At 36.7% G+C, this 19,224-nt stretch overlaps 1 pseudogene; it reads left to right on the top strand.

Moving 5' to 3' along the window:
• The first annotated feature begins 13,015 nt into the window (after nt 1-13,015).
• Nucleotides 13,016-15,073, top strand: LOC145058808 (bifunctional protein FolD 2-like; annotated as a pseudogene).
• Nucleotides 15,074-19,224: the final 4,151 nt, after the last annotated feature.

The raw sequence follows: 19,224 nt of genomic DNA, 5'->3' as shown, positions 1-19,224 counted from the left end.
GAAAGTTTTGGGCTAGGATCCAACAACATTATTTACACATTAGAAAAGGGATGCCATAATCCAACGTGCAAACAATTTGAAGGTAAGTGACTGACGATTCACTAATTCACCACCATGAAAACGTAACCTTAAGTTTTAAAAACATTTAGAATTCCTATATTTCGATGAGATTCATTGAACTTTTCAATGGCATGTTTAAATCTCGAAATGCCCCTCTCGTTTGTGACTGGGATGCCGAGGATCACAAAGTGGTGTGAATAACCATGCAAATCTACACGGTGCCTTCATTGTTACAATCACCTATTTGATGTGCTGGTAAACCACACACGCTCCACCGAACTATGATAAACAATGAATCACCCTTTGCCACCTTTGCTTAGAACCAATCAGTGTGCCGGTAAACCACACACGCTCCACTAACTTCTTAGCAAGGGTGCAAAGTGTAATTTCATGGGTTTGCATCAATTCACTTTTCCTAAAGTAACTAGGATTGGGAATTTGAAAAACATGTAGTTACTTTGTATTTTAACATTATACTTTTAATGAGGAGATAGGGTTGCCCTATCCTACCCGTTCGGCTAACGACCCTCCACCGGTCAAGCAAGCGGTGGGTGTGAGTGTGCACCCATTAAGTGCCATTTTATAGGCAGCAACCTTATACCCACCTTATAGACCAGCTTCGTGAATGAGGCCTACTAACGGTAAGACTAGCATTTTAATTATACACATATATATATATATATATATATATATATATATATATATTAGTCTTGTAATATTATATTAGTATAGGGTTGAATTTTTAAACTTTGTAAAATTCTAGGGATTGAAATTTAAATTGTCCAAATTAAAATTTTAATCACAAAACTAAATTTCAAAACTTGAGGATTAGTTTTAAACTTTTCAAAACATAAGGGATCAAATAAAAAATAATTTAAATTAACCATTTAATCTCATAATTATCCATATTTGATTTATTTAAATATTTCTTGCAAAACAATTCACCAATTTAATTAAAATAATCAATTAATATCATATAAGGAAATTATTATTCAACCAATTGGTAAATATTTTTGCTAGGTCAAGAATATACTCACATATATGTTAAAATTCGAATTTTATTGACCCATAAAGATTAAGGCAAGTTTCCATAAGAAAAACAGCAAGAAATCTCGAAACTAGCTCCATCTGACGCTCGAACTCGCCGAATACCACAATGGACTCGCTGAGTTGAGGCCTACTCGCCGAGTCCACTATGGAACTCGCCGAGTTCATCAGGAAGATGGACAAAAATTGAATTTTGCATTCAACAAGCAATCAACCAATGCATCAATTCAATAGAAACCAATCAAGGCTCTGATACCACTGATGGGTTTGAGCCATAAGAACTTTCCTATGTGCACATGCAAACCCCAATGCTTGGATCTAGGTTTCTCTAACTGAACATGCAATGTATCCAATACTTTTTTTTGATAGATCTAGTATAAACATTCAAATCATAACATATAAAATCAGATCTAAAGGAATACCTTGAGTTGCTTGCTTGAATCTTCTTGTCTTTGGAGCTTAGAGTCACAATTGTCACTGCTCTAATGGCTTACAAACACCAACTAGCAAGAGGATGATAACAGAGAGAGAGAGAGAGAGGAGGGTGAGAAAATCGGCCCTAGGGTTTCTTGCCTTGCATGAGTGTCGATTTCCTCCACCTAATGGGTCTATATATACTATGAGCTACTAGGGTTACACCTTAAACCCTAATTGAATAACTTAGGCCCTAAGCAATCCAATGATCCCTATAGACTAGGCCTTGGACGATTTATAGGTTTCTCCAAACCCTAAAATCTTCCACCCTCACATCCATAAAGATTCATAGCCCAAAAATACAACTATCACACATTTGACAGTTTATGCCCCTTTATTCAATTAACCTCTTTAAGTCACCAAATTAATTCCTAATTAATTTATGACTTATATTAATCAAATAACAATATTATTATTCCTTATATTATTCTCATAATATATTAATAATATTTCTTCTCTCATTATAAATCATCCTGTCAAGTTGCTATGGTGAAGGCAACCCAAAAGGACCATGCTCAACCGGGTCAAATACTTGCCAAATATAGTTACAGCCTTAGACACTATTCCAACAAGTTTTACATAACTAACTTATATCCAAAAAAAGGGTAGTTGTTGAGAATCTATCAACGACGAGAACTACCAGAGTGAGTTCTTAATCCCGATAGGAGATGTTCTATGTCCCTCTTGCGCCCGTCAGCTCTTGCTTGCTGAGCTCGAAGTTCTCTGACTTAAGCTCGCGTTTCAGTGAGTTCCCTCTGAAGAGCTGCATTGTGGACCAGAGTCCTTTTATGAGCAGACTCTAGCTGGCGAATGTGGATAGTGTTAACACCAGTGTTGGCATCAATCTCCAAGATCTGATTGATAGATGATTGACCCAGTATCGTGTTCCGAGACATCCTACTAACCATGATGGGTAGGACTCTGTCAGCAGAACCTCCATCAATGAGGTTGTAGAAACTTCTGTCTCTGTTGTAGGGAATGGGTTGACCCTGTTCATGGCTCCAGGTATTCAAGTTTGTTGCCCACAGAGGTGTGGGTCCTTGAAATGCGGGTCGGGGGTTGTTATTCGGAGCTTGACCTACTTGAGGTAGGTTGTTGACTTCAGGATCGGAGTCAGATCCATCCGAGAAGCCTTCAGCTTGATGATCATCCAAAGGTATTTGATGCTCATCATCAGACTCTGCTTCAAGCCATCCCGCATTTCCGTTGGGTGGAAAGTACGGGTCGTCGTGATGATGAAATCCATCCATGATATCTATGTGAGAAAAGGGGTAAGGAAATAATTAATAGACGAGCTAACTAGATAATTATAAGGTGATCTCTATCAGTTACTCCAATACTTGACTTAGGCTTACTAATAAAGACCTTTAGTTCTCAGCACTACTAGAAAAATACCCTTTAATGACGCGCGAACCATGACACGCGCTATTTTATGATATGCAAATGTGTGTGCCCTAAAAATAATGTTATCTCTCCAAAAATTAGAAGGATTTAGGGCACGTACTTTTGCGTTCCCTAAAATAAGTGTCACATTGAAAGAAAAAAAAAAACACGGAGGGCACATAACATAAAATGGGCGTCGTGTAACCATGTCGCTTTATATTTTCTTAGTGAAACGCGGGGTCTCTTCTCTGCGGGGAAATGAAATTCTGAAAAGTTTGAAAGGCCCCCCGTGCTATTACCTTCTTTCCACAGTTCTTCTCTCTCTTACTCAAATACCCAAAAAAAAACCTAAGCCATCACCAAATCTCCGATCTCCCACCGGCAAAATGTCTCCACCTACTCTCTGCCCTCACACTATTTCTCTCAATTAAAAATGCAAAAACCCTCAATCAGATAACCATGGCTACTTCTCCCTTCCTTATCTTCTCAAAAACCCCAAATTTCTTTAGCTGTAAATCAATTGCGAATCCGACCCGAAGAACGGTATCGTACTCCGAGCTCACTCTCCTTCTGGAAGATTCTACACCTCGCCATCGTCAAACTCGTTTGCTTCCTCCACCTCCACCTTCTCGTCGAGCCCGTCGTCGTTCTTTAAGAGTCGATCTACATCACCTACACGTGTCAACGTATACGGATCATCTCCATCGGCGTCGAATATACGATTTTCTCTCAACAATCGTCAAATTTCTCCGAGTTGTTCGATCTCTGTAATTCCGAGGAGTAATAATAGTAATCAAGCGTCAAAAAAGCAGTTGGATAAACCAAGGAGGATGTGTATGTGTTCTCCTACTTCGCATCCAGGTTCGTTTAGTGTTTGATTCTAGTGTAAAGATGATTTATCTTCTATCTTTTACAGGATATATGATCCTCGTATACCTGAGTTAGAAAAATTTCTACACAAGGATTTGTTCTTCCTTTCTAATAAATTCTTTGATGCATTTCATGAATATTATGTAGGCAAGCTGTTCGATGAAATGCCAGGAGACGAGTTTTGGTCTGAACTAAAAGCCATCAGATGGTATCTTGTTTCTGTTGACCCACCTTTGACCGGACTTCCATGGTTAGTGCCAGATAATACATGTACACACATAATACATGTACATAGATGGTATCTTGTTTGGTTTTCCCGTTGTTTTTTAGTTTGCAATTGTACACACATATAGCTATACATACATGCATATGTATACATACATATATAGATAGAAATACATGTATGTATGTATATAGATACATGTATGTATGTATCTATGTGTGCCTCCTTGTCATTTTTTTTGGCTATTTGAAGACTTGGCCTCACAGGTGACCTTAATTACTGATGGAATAGTGTCTAAGGCTGCAACTATATTAGGCAAGTATTTGACCCGGTTATGCATGTTCCTTTTGGGTTGCCTTCACCATAGCAACTTGACAATATGATTTATAATGAGAGAAGAAATATTATTAATATATTATGAGAATAATATAAGGAATAATATTATTATTATTTGATTAATATAAGTCATAAATTAATTAGGAATTAATTTGGTGACTTAAAGAGATTAATTGAATAAAGGGGCATAAACTGTGAATTGTATGATAGTTGTACTTTGGGCTATAATCCCTTATGGATAAGGGGTGGACAGTTTTGGGGCTTAGCATAGACCTAGAATTCGTCCAAGGCTTATCATTAGGGTATTGGATTGCTTAGGGCCTAAGTTATCCAATTAGGGTTTAAGGGTGAAACCCTAGGAGCCTCACTATTATAAATAGACCCTAGGGGTTAAGGAAAATCGGCACCCTTGTCTCTAAAGAAACCCTCACCGATTTCTTCCTCCTCTCCCCTCTCTCTCTAATCATCCTCTTGCTGTGTTGGTGTTTGTAAGCCATTAAAGGAGTGACAATTGTGACTCTAAGCTCCAAGGACAAGAAGGTTCAAGCAAGCAACTTAAGGTAATCTTCAAGATTTGTTTTCTTATGTTATTACTTAGATTTATTGTTCAAAAGTTTTGGATTCAATGCATGTTCAATTAGAGAAACCTAGATCCAAGCATTAGGGTTTGTATGTGCACATAGGAATGTTCATATGGCTAAAACCCATCAGTGGTATCAGAGCCTTGATTGGTTTCTATTGAATTGATGCATTGGTTGCTTGTTTGTTGCTTGCAAAATTCGAATTTTGTAATTCTGACTGATGAACTCGGCGAGTTCCATAGTGGACTCAGCGAGTAGGCCTCAACTCGGCGAGTCCATTGTGGTACTCGTCGAGTTCGAGCGTCAGAAAGAGCTAATTTCGGGATTTCTTGCTGTTTATCTTTTGGATACTTACCTTAATCTTAATAGGTCAATATAAATCCGATTTTAAGATATATTTGAGTATATTCTTGACCTAATTAAAGATATTTATCAATTACTTGAATATTAATTTCCTTATGTGATAATTGATTAATTATTTTATTTAAATTGGTAAATTGTTTTGCAAGAAATAATTAAATAAATCAAATATGGATAATTATGTGATTAAATGTTAATTTGGATTATTTGTTATTTGATCCCCTATGCTTTAAAAGGTTTAAAACTTGCCCTCAAGTTTTGAAATTTATGTTTTGTGATTAAAAGTTTATTTTAGACAATTTAATTTTCAAACCCTAGAATTTTACAAGTTTAAAATTCAACCCTATACTAATATAATATTACAAGATTAATATATATATATATATATATATGTATGTATGTATATGTATAATTAAAATGCTAGTCTTACCGTTAGTAGGCCTCATTCACGAAGTCGGTCTATAAGGTGGGTATAAGGTTGCGGCCTATAAAATGGCGCTTAATACGTGTACACTCACACCCACCGCTTGCTTGATCGGTGGAGGGTTGTTAGCCGAACGGGTAAGATAGGGCAACCTCATCTCCTCATTAAAAGTATAATATGAAATACAAAGTAACTACATGTTTTTCAAAAAATTCCCAATCCTAGTTACTTTAGGAAAAGTGAATTGATGCAATCCCATGAAATTACACTTTGCACCCTTGCTAAGAAGTTAGTGGAGCGTGTGTGGTTTACCGGCACACTAATTGGTTCTAAGCAAAGGTGGAAAAGGGTGATTCATTGTTTATCATAGTTCGATGGAGCGTGTGTGGTTTACCGGCACATCGAATAGGTGATTGTTACAATGAAGGCACCGTGTGAATTTGCATGGTAATTCACACCCACTTTGTGATCCTCGGTATGCCAGTCACAAACGAGAGGGGCATATCGAGATTTAAACATGCCATTGAAAAGTTCAATGAATCTCATCAAAATCTAGGAATTCTCAATACATTTAGAACTTAAAGTTAGGTTTTCATGGTGGAGAATTAGTGAATCGTCATTCACTTACCTTCAAATTGTTTGCATGTTAGATTACGGCATCCCTTTTCTAATATGTAAATATTGTTGTTGGATCCTAGCCATAATCTTTCTTATTGGGTGATAATTAGGGATTCAAATTCTAATCTATCTTTGTCCTTTCTATTTGTAGATGTCAAACGCGAACAATGCCGCTGCTAGCTCGTTCACATTGATGAACCTTTGCCAAAAGGTGACTTTCGATGGGACGAACTTTAGCGAATGGATAAGATACATTCGCACGATTGCTCGCTACGAGGACAAGGAGTATGTCCTCGATGAGAAGCTCGAGAAGATCAATCCAGAAATCGCTACTCCGTCTGAAATGACTGCTTTTGAGACTCATGAACGTGATGCAACGAAGGTTCATTGCATCATGATAGCCACAATGAACGTTGAATTCCAAAAGTCCTATGAGGACATGTATCCGTACGAAATGCACCAAGACTTATTGGAGAGATACCACCAAAACGCGAGGCAAGAACGTTACGAGATCTTCACTAACATGATATCCGCTAAAATGGGACATGGTGAATCTCTAACCGTACACTTGCAAAAGATGCAAAGGTATGTCGATCGTCTTCGCAAGTTGAATGTTGAGTTTGGGGAAGACTTGGCTATCGACATGGTCCTTCACTCCTTGCCTCCGTGTTACAACCAATTTAGGATGACCTACCACATGAACAAGGAAGAGGTCACCCTAAGTAAGCTCCAAGGTCTCCTTAGGGTTGCTGAGAGCAACCTCAAGGACAAGTCTGTTGCACCCACTCCCAATCCACCCGCTGCTCCTGTTTTGGCCATTGGGCAAGGAAGAGGCAAAAAGAAGAAGGCTCCATCTAAGAGCCACCGCAAGGGAAAGTCCCGAGATGGTTCCTCTTCTAGTGGGACCAAAGTTGATCCTGCTAAGCCTAACCCTAACCCAAAGGAGGCAGAGTGCCACCATTGCCACAGAATAGGGCATTGGAAGAGAAGCTCCCCAAACTACCTGCAAGCCATCAGGGAAGGAAAGATCAAGCCGTCTTTCGCAGGTATATAGACAATTAAATCTAATGATTCATCTCATGCTATTTCTTGGGTCCTCGATACCGGGTGTGGTTACCACATTTGTTCTGAATTGCAGGGACTAAGAAGAAATAGGGATGTGGAGCATGGAAGAATAAATCTAATCATGGGGAATAGAAGATCGTCGCCTGTGACCAAGATTGGAGTGTATTCTCTAGTGCTTAGGAATGGTTTATGTTTAGATTTGAATAATTGTTGCTATTTTCCAGAAATGGCAAGAAACATCATTTCATTTCATGGTTTGTTTAGACAAGGATTTAGATTTTCTTTTAATAATGAGAATGGTTCTATTTGTGCTTATCTGAATGGTGTCTTATATTTTGAAGCAATACCATGTAATGGAATTTATGAAACTGTTATGATTATAGATAACCTAGGAAATGATGTTTTATGCATGGATTCTTCCAATAGTATGGATAAAGCATCCTTGTGGCATTGTCGTCTTGGACATGTCAACAAGAAGCGCATTGCCCAACTCCAAAAGGATGGGGTGTTGGAGTCATTCGACCTTAGGGAAGATAACACATGTGAGTCTTGTTTGCTTGGAAAGATGACCAAGTCACCCTTCACTAGTACATGTGAAAGGGGTGAGGGTCTATTGGACCTCATACATACTGATGTGTGTGGACCGTTTAGATCAACCACAAAGGATGGGAACCGCTTCTATGTGACTTTTACCGATGACTATAGTGGATATGGGTATATCTACTTAATCAAGCAAAAGTCAGAAACGTTTGAAAAATTCAAAGAGTTCAAGAATGAAGTGGAAAATCAATTGGGCAGGAAAATCAAGATGCTTCGATCCGATCGAGGAGGAGAGTACCTAGTCTTGAATTCCACGACTATCTCAAGGAGTGTGGAATAGTTTCACAATTGACGCCACCTAAGACACCGCAGTTGAATGGTGTGGCAGAAAGGCGTAATCGAACCTTGTTAGACATGTTCCGCTCTATGATGAGTCGTGCTTCACTACCTATCTCATTCTGGGGGTATGCCTTAGAGACTGTCGCCCATATCCTTAACCGAGTCCCTACTAAGAAGGTTGCCAAAACACCTCACGAGATGTGGACAGGGAAAGCTCCCTCGTTAGCACATATCAAGGTTTGGGCTTGTGAGGCTTTCGTAAGACGAGATACTCACGACAAGCTCGAACCTCATAGTGAGCGATGTATTTTCATCGGCTACCCGCAGAAATCCTTTGGATATCTCTTCTATAGACCGAAGGACAATGTTGTCTTTGTTGCGAGGAGAGGAGTTTTCCGAGAGCGAGAACTCATAAGCCAAGAAGACAGTGGGAGGCAAATCGAGCTTGAAGAAATTCAAGAGTCGATAGATGAAGGAACATGTACCGCTGGTGCTCAACCCGAGGAGGAAACTCCGGTTGAACCGATCGACGAGTCATTACCTCTTAGACGTTCCGAAAGAGTTAGATTTCAACCCCAGTTTTATGGTTTTCATATTACTACCGAAGGGGACACGTATATTAGTGATGGTACACTAATAAATTTAGATTAACCTAATAGCTATAAGGAAGCCATGGCAGGCCCGGAGTCTACAAAATGGAAAGAGGCAATGGACAACGAGATCCAGTCCATGTATGACAACCAAGTTTGGAATTTGGTTGATAATGTGCCCGGACGTAAGACCGTTGGGTGCAAGTGGATCTTCAAGAAGAAGACCGACGTGGATGGAAATGTACACACATATAAGGCACGATTGGTTGCGAAGGGCATTACTCAAACTCACGGAGTTGACTATGATGAGACCTTCTCACCAGTTGCGAAGATAAAATCTATTAGAGTGATGCTAGCAATTGCCGCATTTCATGATTATGAGATTTGGCAAATAGATGTTAAGACCTCTTTCCTTAATGGAAAGTTGGCTGAGGATTTTTACATGGCTCAGCCAGAGGGTTTTGTTGATCCGAAGCATCCAAATAGAGTGTGTAAGCTTGAGAAGTCCATTTATGGACTTATGCAAGCGTCTCGCAGATGGAATCTTTGCTTCGATGAAAAAGTCAAATAGTTTGGATTTATACGAAGTGAAGATGAATCGTATGTATATGTCAAAGCCAGTGGGAGTATAGTAAGCTTCCTCATTCTGTATGTCGATGACATACTACTCATAGGAAACGACGTCCCGACACTGCAGGAAGTTAAGTCCTGACTCGGGAATTGCTTCGCTCTGAAGGACCTCGGAGAGGCTTCCTATATTTTGGGAATAAGGATAGTGAGAGAACGAAGTAAGAGACTAATAGGACTTAGTCAGAACACTTACTTAGATAAAGTACTAAAACGTTTTAGTATGGAAAATTCGAAGAAGGGAGAATTACCGATACAAAGTAATGCCAAGTTGAGTAAGACTCAAAGTCCGAGTACCGAAGCCGAAATAGCAGATATGAGCTGAGTACCATACGCTTCCACAGTTGGCTCAATCATGTATGCTATGACTTGTACTCGCCCTGATGTAGTCTTTTCTTTAAGCATGGTTAGTAGATATCAAGGGAACCCTGGCAGAGCCCATTGGATTGCGGTCAAGAATATCCTTAAGTACCTTCGTAGGACCAAAGAATGGTTTTTAGTCCTCGGAGGGAGTGATGACTTGATGGTGCGAGGGTATAGTGACGCCAGCTTTCAAACCGACAGGGACAACTACCGTTCGCAGTCGAGCTGGGTCTTTACCCTGAATGGAGGAGTAGTAACTTGGAAAAGTTCCAAACAGGAAATCGTAGCTGATTCAACGTGCGAATCAGAGTACATTGCAGCGAGCGAGGCATCGAAAGAAGCAATATGGTTGAAGAACTTCATCGGTGATCTTGGAGTTGTACCTGCCATAAATGAGCCCATGGAAATTTTCTGTGATAATGAAGGAGCGGTTGCCTTGACCAAGGAACCGAGGGATCATAGTAGATCTAGACATATCGACAGAAAATATCACTTTATTAGACATCGAGTAGAAGAAGGACAACTCTTGGTTAAGAGGATATCATCAGAAGATAACCCAGCAGATCTGCTTACGAAGGGACTAAGCAGGATTAAGCACTTGCAGCATGCTAGGAGTGTTGGGCTGAAGGATGATATTAGTATAGATTAGATAGTATTAGAAACGTGTAATAGATAAATGTAATTAACATTTGATGATTAAATAAAAGAGTATAATTTATGAGTAATGTTACTGGCTTATGTTAATTGTTTAACTATTGTTTCACTTTGCATGTTTTGACTTCCAGAATAATTGAATTTATTAAGAATAATCAAATTATTCAAAATTGTCCACAATCGTTCATATGTTGGAAGTAGGTATGAATGAAGATTGTCATGAATTGGTGTGTAGATTGTCTAAATGGTATTGGACATAGCAAAAGTTTGCTGCAACGTTCATGAGTGCTTATGAACTAGTTTTGAGCATTGGAACAAACCCACGCTTGCTGGAATCACCTTATGGAATATGATAAAAAGGGTGATCTCAAGACAATAATATCATATGGTCTTAAAACCTAGATATATGGTTTGTTATTTGTTGATTGGTTGTACATTGATAATGCGAAACCGCATCAGTAACTTGATGTTATAAAACGCATTTTTGTGTATAGTTGATTAATGAATAAGTAAATGCATATAAGTCGAAGTTTATCTGTTACTTTTATCCTAGGAGGGTAAAAGTGATATCTCGGCCGCTCGATGATTTGATTTGACTTATGTGTCGGGCCCGGTCGGAACTAAATTGATGTGTTCGATTAAGTTCTATGTCAAATAAATTTGAGATCGAGAAACCAAATGCAAGACAATTGGTTCCATAAGAATTGTCTGCATAATATCTAAACAGAGGACTGTACGATCCCTTACCTAAAGGACAGGATTGATAAGATCAGAGTTTGACAGCTTCTTTGAGAGCTACAATTGCTAATCCGATTATACTTATATATAGTTACTAGACTTATCCAAGTGGGAGACTATTGGAATAGTGTCTAAGGCTGCAACTATATTAGGCAAGTATTTGACCCGATTATGCACGGTCCTTTTGGGTTGCCTTCACCATAGCAACTTGACAGGATGATTTATAATGAGAGAAGAAATATTATTAATATATTATGAGAATAATATAAGGAATAATAATATTATTATTTGATTAATATAAGTCATAAATTAATTAGGAATTAATTTGGTGACTTAAAGAGATTAATTGAATAAAGGGGCATAAACTGTCAATGGTATGATAGTTGTACTTTGGGCTATAATCCCTTATGGATAAGGGGTGGACGGTTTTGGGGGCTTAGGATAGACCTAGAATTCGTCCAAGGCTTATCATTAGGGTATTGGATTGCTTAGGGCCTAAGTTATCCAATTAGGGTTTAAGGGTGAAACCCTAGGAGCCTCACTAGTATAAATAGACCCTAGGGGTTAAGGAAAATCGGCACCCTTGTATCTAAAGAAACCCTGGCCGATTTCTTCCTCCTTTCCCCTCTCTCTCTAATCATCGTCTTGCTAAGTTGGTGTTTGTAAGCCATTAGAGGAGTGACAATTGTGACTCTAAGCTCCAAGGACAAGAAGGTTCAAGCAAGCAACTTAAGGTAATCTTCAAGATCTGTTTTCTTATGTTATTACTTAGATTTATTGTTCAAAAGTCTTGGATTCAATGCATGTTCAATTAGAGAAAGCTAGATCCAAGCATTAGGGTTTGTATGTGCACATAGGAATGTTCATATGGCTAAAACCCATCAATTACACCCCTTTTTGTCTACTAGACATTCTTATATATAACATATTCTTTTCAATTCAGGTCTGTGTCACACTTGCTAGGAATGTTGGAGAGATGCGAACAGAAACAAAGTTGCTTCCCCAATGTTGGGAGCAAGTGAGGATAAAAAGATTTCATTTTATTGTTTTATTGTTTTGTCATTTTCTTTCTTTATTTATTTTTATTTAATTTTATGCAGATTAGTCACATGTATGAGGAAGGCAAGCTGCTTGTAGCTCAATCATGTGTGGAGCTTGTAGGATTTGTGGAATGGAAGCCACCTTCTCTTGGTAAGTGGAAAAGTTTTTTATGTGATTATATATGTTGCAGATCAACCGAGTTGAATTTATTCACTGTAAATCATTTCTGCATAGGGATATAAAGCCAGACAACTTCCTTATGGGTTTAGGGAGGCGTGCTAATCAGGTTTCATTCCATAATTTGTTCCATATGTCCATTGTACATTCTATTTTTTATAGCTTTATACATAAAACATATATAAACCTACACGTTACAGGTCTATGCTATTGATTTCAGGCTAGCCAAGAAATATAGAGACTCTTCAACTCATCGGCACATTCCATATAGGTGAGTGAATTTTTTTTTTAAAACTTTCATCAGCAATCTTTTATTCATAAAAAAGTGACCCCTAATCAATCTATATTTTATATCTTATAAATTGCAGAGAGAACAAGAATTTGACAGGGACAGCTAGATATGCAAGCATGAACCCAAGCCTGATGAAATATAAGAGGTCAGTTTAATGTGAACTTGTTGTATGCTAGCATTAATCCATCTTCTGAGCAATATTGGACAAGAAATATGCAGGATAATATAAGTGAACAGTTAACAAGTGGCATCATGCCTGAGCAGTTAAGTCTTTACTATCGTGATCCTCAAGGGGAGATTCAGGGACCATTTCTTGGGGTAGACATCATATCATGGTTTGATCAAGGATTTTTCGGGGCAGATTTGCCAGTTCGAGTGGAACCTTGATATCTCAAGTTGTCGTATATATGGCATTGCTCGTAGATCATAAGGCCACCATCATTGATAAGCATCCAGGCATATTGGTCAGCTTCCTTTGCCAAAATAAATAAATGAAGAAAAAGTGTTAATAGAAATCAATAGTGACAAGGATGTCATGTGGATGGGTTTCACCTCTCAACGTTAGTAAACTTGCTATGAAAGGAAGAGAACCCTTTTTTCTTCCTTGCACCCCAAAGGCAAGCCAATCAATCCCATTTTTATTTACCATTTAGGATAGGGTATAAATATAATAAACAAAACAAATAAATGAATTTTTTTTTCTGAAACAAGGATGTATAGAACTTCTGAAAACGTGCAGTTGTTGGTAGAAGTAACATTGTTGGGTTACCAGTTTCAATACTTCTATTGAAGGAAGATGTAATAGTTACTGTTGTTCATCCGCATACAGAGGATCTAGAAAGTATGATTCATGAGGCAGACATTTTTATTGCTGCTATTGGACAACCCATGATGGTAACCATAACCAGACTTATACAGTTTACATTTATACTTAATTCATTGCTTATAATGATTTTATTTATTTGGATTATAGTTTGGTTAGTTTACACTTTGGTTTGTTGAATTGTTTTATTATTATATAAAGGGTAGTTGGATAAAAGTGGGGTTGTGGTTATTGATGTGGGGACGAATGTGGTCGATGATGCTACCAGAAAATCAGGATATAGGCTTGTGGGTGATTTTGGCTTAACCCATTAAGTGATTCTGCATAAATTAAGTAAATTTTCAAGTTTTTTCTTTTTTTCATAGATTTATGACAGTTTCTTGATTTAATTTAATCAATACATTTTTGGTTTTATAGCTTGAAGATGGGGACATTATCTGCTTCCAAAAACCTCTCAAAGGGCGGAACTTTAAAAAACCGCTATCAAGATGTTCCATCTTTTTTTGGAATATGTTCATAATCATCAGGTATACTGTGAAACTTAAATTTATATTTTTTCACTTTTGCCCTTTTTATGTTTATGCATACGTATAATAAGTATATAACATATTCCGTGTATCTAGGTTATACGCTTTCGTTCACTGGAGAAACCAAAAGAGGATGAGTTCTCATTGGAACTATAAGTTTCCTAAGAATAAGATCTTAATTTCACGGTGGTAAGTATTTTGTATTTTTTTTATTCTTTTGTATGTTCCTATTAATTAATAATAGTATGATATGATATGATCTGATTAATAAGTAAGTTTCTACTTGTTTATCAATCAATCCAATCATCACATATTCATACATAATTATAATTATGCTTATGTTTATTTTAATTTCAGGTTGCTGATTGAAATCTAGCTCAACGTCTTGATGCCATAGGAGCTGTACAGTTAACATTTTCTCTCTCCATTATATATATATATATATATATATATATAAAGAAAAGGCAAAGAGGTAGGAAGTTAATTGATAAATAATGTGTGTGACTTATTAATGATAAACAAATAGGTAAAGATGCACCATTTCTTTAAGAATATCCATTGGGACACAATTTGTCATCATAGAAGAAGACCCTGCTGTCTCACAAGGGTAATATTGTGATAGGGCTGACATTGTTCTTAAGATGCACATTAATGACATTGTTGGGAGTTTTTTGTTTGAAGGTCTTCAACCTTCACAGACAATGATTGGACACTTAGTAGAAATGGAGGTATTAGACCAAAGTACTTCAATTGCGATTTTTATACATACATGTTCCTGTTCATTAAACCAAAGTATTTATGGTGTCAGGTTACTTCAATAAAAACTTGTAGTTGGTATTGACCATTGACTATTGATTGACTTACTTTTTTCTGTTTGATGCAGAGTCAACTGGTAGGGAAATTGTTAATTTTTCAAAGTAAAACAAAGGGTTGATTGAACGAGAGAAAAGAAAACACCAACACTCCATGGCTAATAAGAATATAAAAATAAAGATATGAGGCAAAAAAGGTAAAACAAACTCGTATGTATGAATATGATTTGTATGGAAATTAAAATTATAGTGTATGTATGTTTTAGTTTGCATGCAGTCTTTGTTTGACAGCTTGGACAAACTTTGTAGCACCTGATCGTCCATGCCACTCTTAGTAAAACAAATTTATAGTGTACTTCTTCCATTCATGTTAGTAATTTCTCATTATGATGTGTTGTTTCTTGTGCAATTTTATTTTTAGGAGGTATTTTACTTTATTAAATGTTTAAAGTTACAGGACATGAGTATGGGCACATCATAGAATATTTTAGGGAAACTGTTGGTTTTCCTCTTGGTGATCCGTCAATGAAGTGGCCAACATCATGTAATAACATTTTAGGGGAAGATGTAGGTATATATTTTTTTAATGAATAATGTAATCATATGTATGAATATGAAATAAAGTTTGTTATTTGCATGACAATAAATTTTATGCAATGGTTTGTATTTTTTGTATACGATATTTTATTTTCTGTTATGAGACATTAAATGGAAATTTAATTTGAAAATTAGTAAATCTGTAAATAATATTTTTTTTAACATTTAAAATTATGATACGCAAAAATGTATGTCATCTTCATTCATGACATGGCCTTTCTTGACAGGGGCTTCCTTGATACGCATTGCGTGTCATAAACACGCGCGTCGTAAGGTTACGACAAGTAAATGTGTGTCATCTTCCTTTATGACAGGGCCTTCCTTGATACGCATTGCGTGTCATAACCGCGCGTCGCAAATGCACGTCATAAATGCACGTCGTAAATGCGCGTCGTCTATAGATGACGCGCAAAAGCGCGTCGTCTGTCTTTATGACAGGGCCTTCCTTGACCCGCATTTGCGCGTCGTCTGAGTATTTTACGACGCGCAATGAGCGTCGTAAAAGGTTGTTTTTCTAGTAGTGTAGGTAAATAATCATAGTAACACAGAATACTCCTATAGTATTTTAAGTTTCATGTTATGTTCTACTGTTCTTATTGTGGTAGTGTTGGTAAGTTTTTAGACTTGTTGCAACCTCACAACCATTCTTAGGCACATGCTAGGCACTCCTCGGATAATGTAGTTGATCAGGCTACATCTTCCCAGGGTTGACCATATGTCTCTAAGTCTACTTGTGTTGCCCAACAATAGTAATACTTTTGTATTGTCTTAGTGACATTGATTTTAGCATGAATGCAGGTATGTATACTTGGTTAAATATTTTATTATTTAAAGTATAAACTCTTAATCAGAGTATTTTAATCCCGCTTGTGTTTATAGTTCGTATATATTTTATGGGTTGATACACTCAATTCACTATAAACAATGCTCTGATACCAATCTGTCACACCCCAAAACCGTGAATGGCGAAACATTCTGGGGCGGAGGACGTCATGTATAGTATCACCACAATGAATAGTAGTAAACAAGCAACAACATCATCCATTTCATTAATAATATAATTTCATACATGTGTGTTCTGTCAAAGTTATTTGTTGAAAAATGTTCTTATGTAACCTAGTATGTGACCATCACTGAAATAAGATGAACTGTTTTTATATAATCTAACAAATATTATCAGTTATTTCAGGTTGCATGAATGCGTGATAAAACGGAAAATACGAAAACACGCGAATGACGAAAACACATATGTGTGACTAAACAATTTCAACAATATATATGTATATATATATATATATATATATATATATATATATATATGTGTGTGTGTGTGTATTATATACATATGTATGTATTATATATATATATATATATATATATATATATATATATATGTATTATATACATATGTATGTATTATATATATATATATATATATATATATATGTATTATATATGTATCTATGTTGAATAGTCAAAGTCAAGGAAATGAGAAGCAAAAGAAGACCCACGTTTTTTGCTCTAGCTCTACATCAACTTGCATCTTACACTCAAGTGAAATAGATATTTGTTTCATATGCATATATGTACACGTGAGTGAGTATGTAATGTGTGTGTGTTCATTTTTCTTTGTAATTCCCTGGAACATAAAATTCTCTCAATCACCAAACAACAATGAAGTGAAGAACACCAAGATCATCAACAAGCTAAATGAAGAACACCATCAACCATCTTCATCTTCTTCATTGAAACTCAAGGTTCTTCATCTTCACTATCCTTGTTTATCACACCATTTACCACCAAACACCTCCCTTATATTAACCTCCTTCCAATCTCAAAATAATCTCCAAACACCCTCCAAATACCCTCCTTAAACCTCCTCCAAAAACCCTTTCAAATCACCACAACCATCACCACCTTGCTGTTTTTCGACATCAGAATCTTCAAGTCAAAAACGAAGAAAACTGGGCTCGTTACAAGCACAAAAAGACTAGGGAGATTTTCACCATCAATTCTTCAGGACCTTACCTACATCTAGAAATTTTCGTGGACGATTTTGACCACGGGAAACCCCAAAGAGACGCGAGAGAGAATTGGCTATCCAGAGAGATTTCTGTTTTCAAGTTCAGAATCTGCATGTTAGAAAACAGAAAACCGAGCACAACACAGCCAAAATAAGACTAGGGAGATTTTCACCACAAATTCTTTAGAACCTTAGCTTCATCTAGGAATTTTCGTGGACGATTTTGACCACAGGAAACCCCAGAGAGACGCGAGAGAGAAATGGCTATCCAGAGAGATTTTCCGAAAACTAAAGGTTTTTAATCTGTGTATGCAAGGATCTGCGCGAACACGACCCGTGTTGTTTTTGCCTAAATCAACACGACCCGTGTTCAGGATTTTGACCTTTAAAACCTTCTAAAAACCTCCTACACGACCCGTGTCACTTGTGCCTTATCTTATACGACCCGTGTGCATGTTTTTACCCAAAAATACTTCAAATACAAATACATAAACCCATGTATTTTGTACCCTTTTGTAAACACTTGTTTTACATAAAATCGAGCTTTAAATGAACTTTTGTTACTTATCCAATGCCGGATTGATCTTTGAACTAATATAGACCAGTCGCTCCAAGAGTCCCAATATCGACCAGTCCATTCAAAGAACAAATATCGACCAGTCGCTTCATGAATCCAGTTCAGTCAATTTATTGACGAACCTACTTGATATATATTTATATACTTATATATATATATATATATATATATATATTTTATTATAGCTTTATGTCATTTAAATACAGTCATTTATATTATTTATAGCTTTACGTCATTTAAATATAGTCATTTATATTATTATAGCTTTCAGTCATTTATACCTTTCATATTTATACTTATTCCGCAATTATTATTCTTTATATATATTTACATCTTATATCTTAAACTTATATATCTATCACACAGTGACCGGTAACCGAGCCTTTTGTCGCAGTGATCAGATTTTTATATTTCCAACAATCGGTATCTGAGCTGATATATAAAAGGAATAATATCCAACAATTGGTATCAGAGCTTGTGTGATTTACCTTGAAATTTTTGTCGAAAAACTTTTGGTTATAGCGTTTATAAACCTTCCATAAGCTTTTCTTTAAAAATTTCATTTTAATATCACTTGTTCAAAATCCTTTCAAAAAAAAAATGTCTTTGGCAAATTACTCCAACATGAACTCTGTCTCCATTGCAAATAGCTTAGGATCTGGTTCACGGGCACCCATACTTATTCCTGAAGAGTATAATTCGTGGGTTGGCCGTATGAATCTTCATCTTAATGCTATAAATGAAGATGTCTGGAAGTGTGTAGAAGGAACATATGTTACTCCAGAAAATATGGCTACTCTTGCTACAAATCAAGCCACTCAAGTTGAAATTACAAAAAAGTTGGAACTCCAAGCCAAAAAGGAACTTGTTTCTGGAATACCTCACAGTATTCTAAGTCAAATGGATGACATTATACTGTTAACCGCAAATCAAATTTGGGAGAATTTGAAAAATCGTTTTTGTGGAAATAAAAGAATCATCGGAAACAAAAGAACATCTGTTTTGAATGAATTTGATAATTTCAAAATGCTTTCATCAGAAACCATCCATGATGCTCATGATA

This window comes from Lactuca serriola, chromosome 1, assembly GCF_051521515.1.
Source record: "Lactuca serriola cultivar US96UC23 chromosome 1, Lser_US96UC23_V15, whole genome shotgun sequence".
NCBI classification, from domain to species: Eukaryota; Viridiplantae; Streptophyta; class Magnoliopsida; order Asterales; family Asteraceae; genus Lactuca; species Lactuca serriola.
Note: the sequence above shows the minus strand (reverse complement) of the source record. Positions and strands in the feature narration are given on the sequence as shown.